The sequence below is a fragment of the Physeter macrocephalus genome, chromosome 4, assembly GCF_002837175.3.
Source record: "Physeter macrocephalus isolate SW-GA chromosome 4, ASM283717v5, whole genome shotgun sequence".
Classification (NCBI taxonomy): Eukaryota; Metazoa; Chordata; class Mammalia; order Artiodactyla; family Physeteridae; genus Physeter; species Physeter macrocephalus.
This window is the reverse complement of record NC_041217.1, coordinates 1,083,785-1,090,121: the sequence shown is the minus strand read 5'-3', so window position 1 is coordinate 1,090,121 and position 6,337 is coordinate 1,083,785.

Here is a 6,337-nt window from a genome sequence, read left to right as displayed (position 1 = left end):
GGAGCCTGCGCTCCGCGACGGGAGGGGCCGCGGCGGCGAGAGGCCCGCGGACCGGAAAAAAAAAAAAAAAAAATTAAAAAAAAATAAACAGAAAAGGTAAAGAAACAAAATAAAAACCACAGCTTTCCATGGACCCGACCTGAGTTTTTTTACGTGTTGGGACATCTCCGGTCCTTCAGGTGTATTTTCATTCTTTTGCTATTTTAGGCCTGGCTTGAATTCACACCATCTAAGCGGCCGACACAAGGCATTGTAGAAGAATATAAACATCACAAATCTGTCACAAACCGAGGTCAGCTGGATTCTTCCCACAGACCCGGAGTTCATACCTAAACTGGGGCAAGTGGGGCAGGGGGTGGTTGCAGGAAGGGGGCTGTGTCCTTAAGCTCGAGAAAGGGCTGATGGAATGATTCTGGTGGAAAAAAATCATCTAGGGAAAGTGCAGCGATGCTGGGAGCTTGTGGGGCAGCACTGAGAAAAGGGTGCTGTTCCCGGGGGTGGGGGGCCCCCCTCAGGGTGCATGAGGAAGTCCTTCCAGCCTCCCCGTCAGAGTGCTCCCTTAGCTCAGCTGGACACCCTCCGAGACCCTGGCGGAGGGCAGAGAGCCAGGCCCTGGAGGCTTCCGACCACGGGTGGCCCACAGGTCCGTTTACTTCTCATCTGCAGTTTACCTGTGAAATAAAGGGAAACCTATCACCTGCCCGCCTGGCTCCCGGGATTATTGTGAGAACCCGGTGAGGTAATACATGTGAAGATGTTCTAACCCTAAAATACGGTATCTGTTTTATTCATTACGGTTTATAATTTACTATTTATATCGTTTACTAGGATGTGTTTATTATGATAGTGGCACCGCAGCCATCCTGGTGGAAGCCCCCTGGCCTCTCTCGTGTCCTGATTAAGCTGACCTGGAAAACACCAAACAAAACATTAGAGCAGGTTCCCTCCCTCGTAGGAGCCCGTGGCTCCCGTGCAGGCCGTGCCCAGGGCCTCCCCTCCCTCCCTTGCAGGGCAGCAAATCCAAAGAGCAAGCAGCTGCCAGGGTCAGGAGGGCTTGACAAGCCAGCCCTGAATCCGGTCCCCTCCAGTTCCGGGGGCGTCTGGCCACACACCCCGTCCTCATCTGGCCTGCAGTCCCGGCAGGCACAGGTCGGCTGGTGGGAAGGGGCCCCGCAGCCGGGCGCATGCCCTCCGGAGTCTGTCCTTAGAGGAGACAGGAGGTGAGTCTTCAGAGCGGCTGTGGGACATCTGCCTGGTGCCCAGGGGCTGGGACCCAGGGCCCTTCCACCCTGTTCACCGCCTGGCTTCTGCTGGAGGGTGTCCCCAGGCTGGCTGAGCGCTGAGACCTGGGTGGCGGCAGCCCTTCCCGCCCCTGAGCGCGGGCCTGCTCCGGGGAGCGCAGGTGTGGGAGCGCGTGGCCTCCGGGAGCTCCGCCCCCCAGACCCGGCCGGGCAGCGTGGCCTATTTTCTAGCACCAGCCCTGCAGCTGCCTCCGCTCTGCCGCTGAGCCTGGTTGCCCGTTGCTAAGGAAACCGAGCCTCGAGTTTCCTGAGCTTCACAGCGTCTCGGCGGCACCCATTTCCGCCGTGGCTACGTGCACCCCGCCCCCGCCAGGGTGGAGGTGCCTGGGGCTGCTCCGTCCCTGCCAGGCCTGGGGACCGTGGCCTGGGGACCGTGTGCGTGCTGTCGGCACACTCGGAGCCACGCGGGCTTGCGGCACTGGGCTCCGGGCTTGGCCGGGCCGGAACCTCCCGCCCCCGCAGTGTGATGGGGGCATCGGGCCACCTCCCGGAGCCTGGTCCTCACCAGTGACGCCACCCAGGCGGCGGTGGGGTTGCTGTGAGAACGACATGAGATGGGTTTGAGGTCGCGGCGCAGGCAGGGCTCCGAGCACAGAGCCTGGCGCGTTGTAGGTGCCAACGAATAAGTGGCAGCTCCCTCCCTTCCCTGCGCCGTCCTGGCTCACCTGCCTGCAGACAGTGTCTGCATCTACTGAGCAACTTCTGGGCTTCTGCGGGGGGGTGGGGGTGGGGCTGACTTGCCCGCGTTTGCAGCACAGCCGAGGGGCCAGGCCCAGGTGAAGGGGGGCCCGGGGTGAGGACCCTGGGCCTCTGGCTATGGGAGCCCAACACTGCAACTACAGGGGCCCCTAGATTATCCACAGTCAAGAGCGGGGCCTGGCCAGCCTTCTGTTTTGCCGAGAATCGCTTATTATAGTTTTATTTTTCTTGTGCAGTAAATTTCCCTTCCTAATATGGTTTTGTTTATCCCACTATTAAAGGGGGATTACATAGGAATTTATTCTAAGTAAATGATCATCAATGTGTACAAAGATCGAGCAGCAAGAATGTTCTCTGCAGGATCGTTTATCACTGTGGAAAGGCTGCAAACAGTCTGAGCGGGCCCAGCACCCGGGGTGCCGACGACATCCCATCCCGGTCCAGCCATCGGCAGGAGGGGACCAGCTGCTGTGCCGCGTGTATCCTGCGGAGCGTTCGTTCACCCATCCTGTCATCCTTCCGCCTGCCTCGAATTGTCCCCGCGGCTCACGTTCACCTTCGGAGCAAAGGCCTTTCCGGCAGAGTGTTTTATTCACGTGTGTGTGGCTGAGAGTGTGATCAGAGATGCAGTGGAAAAGTCGGGGGTTCGTGATGGAACGGTGAGGACACTGGGGGAGCAGGGATATCGGAACACCTCCAGGCTGAGGCGTGCCAGGTGCCGCGTGGCGGTTCGGTGGTGACCAAACCCTCTCCAGCCTGCAGAACTGCAGGTCCCGAGCTGTATTCTTAGCTCCTGAGAGCATCGTGGGCCAGGACAAGCTCGGGACTGGAGTCCAGAGACCCAGGTTCGAATTCCTCTTCCATCCTGAGGCCTCTGCTGCCGTCAGTGAAAGGGGGACTTTAATTCCTGTCTGACCTACTTCCAACAAGTCCTCACTGGGGGCCAAGGAGGCCTTGCAGGGCCCTCTCCAACTGTGCAGGAGGACATGCAGGGTTAGTTTTTCCAGGACGAGATGCTCTTTGCCCCAGTAGATGCCCTCAGGCATGGTGTCCAGCTGTGTCCTTCTGGGTGTCCCCTCCCAGCTGTCCAGCTCTTGCAACTCCCATCTGGGCTTTTCCCATCGGACCCGGGCCAGGCTCTGAGAGCCCAGCACCCAGGCCAGGCCACCTGAAACCGCCGTCATCATGGGAGCCTCCACGGATGGGCCCTCCCCTCGAAAGTAAATAATCAAACTTTGTTTAAAACCCTGCTGTAGTGTTTATTTGTGTTGGTCAAGCTCAGATTGAATTACATGTGCACAGGGCCTGTCCCTGAGGAATTTACCAACTTGGCCAGACACCCTGACTGATTCAGAGGACGTACAGGCAGCAGGACATCCAGCCAAGGCAGGCCGCAGGGAGCTGGCCCAGAATACGGCTGCTGACCCCAGAGAACTTTTTGTTTGTTTCCTGATGAGAGTGTGTGTGTGTGCGTGTGCGTGCGTGTGCGTGCGTGTGTGTGCGTGTGCGCGTGTGTGCGTGCGTGTGCGTGTGCGCGTGTGCACGTGTGCGTGTGCGTGCGTGTGTGCGTACACATGTGCGTGCACCCATGCCATATTTAAACTCTCTCAAGGAGAAGGAAGGAAAGAGGGAGGGAGGGAACAAAAGCAAATCTTGGAAGAGGGGCCACGTGACCCCGGGTACAGCCGTGTGCAGCCCTGGCCCTGCCCTCCTCTGGACCGGCTTTTCCTGGCACCGTCCAGCACACAGAGCTTTTGTTGCCCCCCACCCCCGTCTCACACACACACAACCCGCCTTGCGGTCCTGCAGTCAGGACCCTCCATAATGATAGAGGAATGCCCTGGGTGTGGCCACAAGGAAGCCTAGACCAGCTCAGCAGTAGGGCCGCCAGCCGCTGGCCCAGGCAGTTTTGTGGCTTTGCATGGCCTCCACTGACTTCAAGAGCCCCCCCTTCCCAGAAGGCAGCTGTGCGTGGTGGGGTCAGCCCCTGCCCACTCTGCCCGGTGGGGCGAGGGAAGACCCGGCCATGGCCCCCCAGCCGCCCCGAGCCAGCCCTCGGGGCCACCCGGTCTCTAGACGGCCTGGTCCAGCCCAACCCACAGCAGCTCTGTCCAGGAAATTCTATGAGAGGCCCCGACAGCACAGCCGCTCTGAGAGTGAACTCTAGGGCCAGATTTCTGGGTTCAAGTTCTGGTGTCTGCTCTTTCGAGCTGTGTAACCTTGGGCTAGCCGTTTAACCTCTCTGGGACTTTGTTTCTTCATCTGTAAAATGAGGACAGTAGTGGCATCTCCCAGGTTCTTGAGGTAGTTAGATAAACTCTTATATGAAAAGTATGTAGAATCGTGCCAGGGACCTGAGGAAAGCTGTGGGTGGTCACGTGTTTAGTTTTTTAAGAAAACTGCCCAACTGTTTTCCAAAGTGGCTGCACCATTTTACGTTCCCACCAGCAGCATACGAGTGATCCAGTTTCTCTGCGTCCCCCCTCAACACTTGGTGTTGTCACTGTTTTTACATTTTAGCTGTCCAGTGTCTGTGTGGTGATACCTCACTGTGGCTTTAATTTGCATTTCCCTGATGACTAAGGATACTGAGTTTCTTTTCATGTATTTACTTAACAGTCTGTGTATCTTCTTTGGTGAAATGTCTCTTCACATCTTTTGCCCATTTCCTAACTGAATTGTTTGTTTTTTGACTATTGAGTTTTGAGAGTTCTTTATGTATTCAACGTACTACTAGTCCTTTGCTGGATGTGTAATTGGAAAGTACAATTTCCTACTCCATAGCTTGTCTTTTCATTCTCTTAACAGCGTGTTTTTTTTTTTTTTTTTTTTTCCTTTGCGGTACGCGGGCCTCTCACTGTTGTGGCCTCTCCCGGTGCGGAGCACAGGCTCCGGACGCGCAGGCTCAGCGGCCACGGCTCACGGGCCCAGCCGCTGCGCGGCACGTGGGATCCTCCTGGACCGGGACACGAACCCGCGTCCCCTGCATCGGCAGGCGGACTCTCAACAACTGTGCCACCAGGGGAGCCCTTAACAGCGTCTTTTGCTGAGCAAAAGTTTTCAATTTTTGACAAAGTCCATTTTTTCTGCTTTTCCTTTTATGGATTGTGCTTTTGTTATCAAGTCTAAGAACTCTGCCTAGACTTAGATCCCAAAGATGTTGTCCTGTTTCCTAGAAGTTCTGTAGTTCTATGTTAAACATTGAAACCCATGATCCATTTGAAATGGACTTTTGTGGAAGGTGTGTAAGGTGTAAAACACAGGTTGAGGTTCATTTCTCTTTTTTTCTTCCTTTTTTTGTTTTTTCGTCTTTTTGAGGTTCATTTCTTCGCCTATGGATGTCCAGTTGCTCCAGCATCATTGGTTGAAAAAGTTATCTTTCTTCCATTGAATTGCTTTGCATCTTCGTCAAAAATCAGCTGGTCATCTTTGTGTGTGTCTATTTGTGACTTCCTTCTTCGGTTCATCATTGATCTCTGGGTCTGGCCCTCTGCCAATGACACACCGCCTTGATAACTGTTTCTATAGAGTAATTATCAAAATTGGGTAGACTGATTCTTCCTACTTTATTCTTCTTTCTCCAAATTGTTTTCGCTATTCTAGTTCCCTTGTGTTTCCGTATAAATTTTATAACAACATTTATATCTACAAAAATTCCTGCTGGGATTGTGATAGCAATTGTGTCAAACCTGTATATCAGTTTGGGAGTAACTGACATCTTTCCTATGTTGAATCTTGAAATTCCTGAACATGATATGTCTTTCCATTTATTTAGATCATCTTTGATTTCTTTATCAGCATTGTGTAGTTGTCAGCCTGCAAAACCTGTACATGTGTTATTAGATTTGCACCTAAGTATTTCTTTTTTTAAAACTAGTGGTAAAATACACATAACAAAATTGACTATCTTGACCATTTTTATGTGTACGGTTCAGCTGTGCTAACTGCAGTTACACTGCTGTGCAGGGAGTCTCCAGAACTCTTTCATCTTATAAAAGTGAAACTCCATTAAGCAACAACTCTCCATTTCCCGCTCCCCCCAGGCCCTGCCAGCCACCCTTCCTCTTTCTGTCTCTATGAATTTGACCCTAGGGACCTCACAGAAGTGGAATCACACACTATTTGTCTTTTTGTGTCTGGCTTATTTCACTTAGCATAATGTCTTCACGGTTCATCCATGTGGTAGCATGTGTTCGAATTTCCTTCCTTTTTAAGGCCAAATAATATTCCATTGTGTATATATATATATATATATATATATATATATATATACCACATTTTGTTTATCGATTCAGCCATTGATGGACACTTGGGTTGCTGCCACATCCTAGCTATTG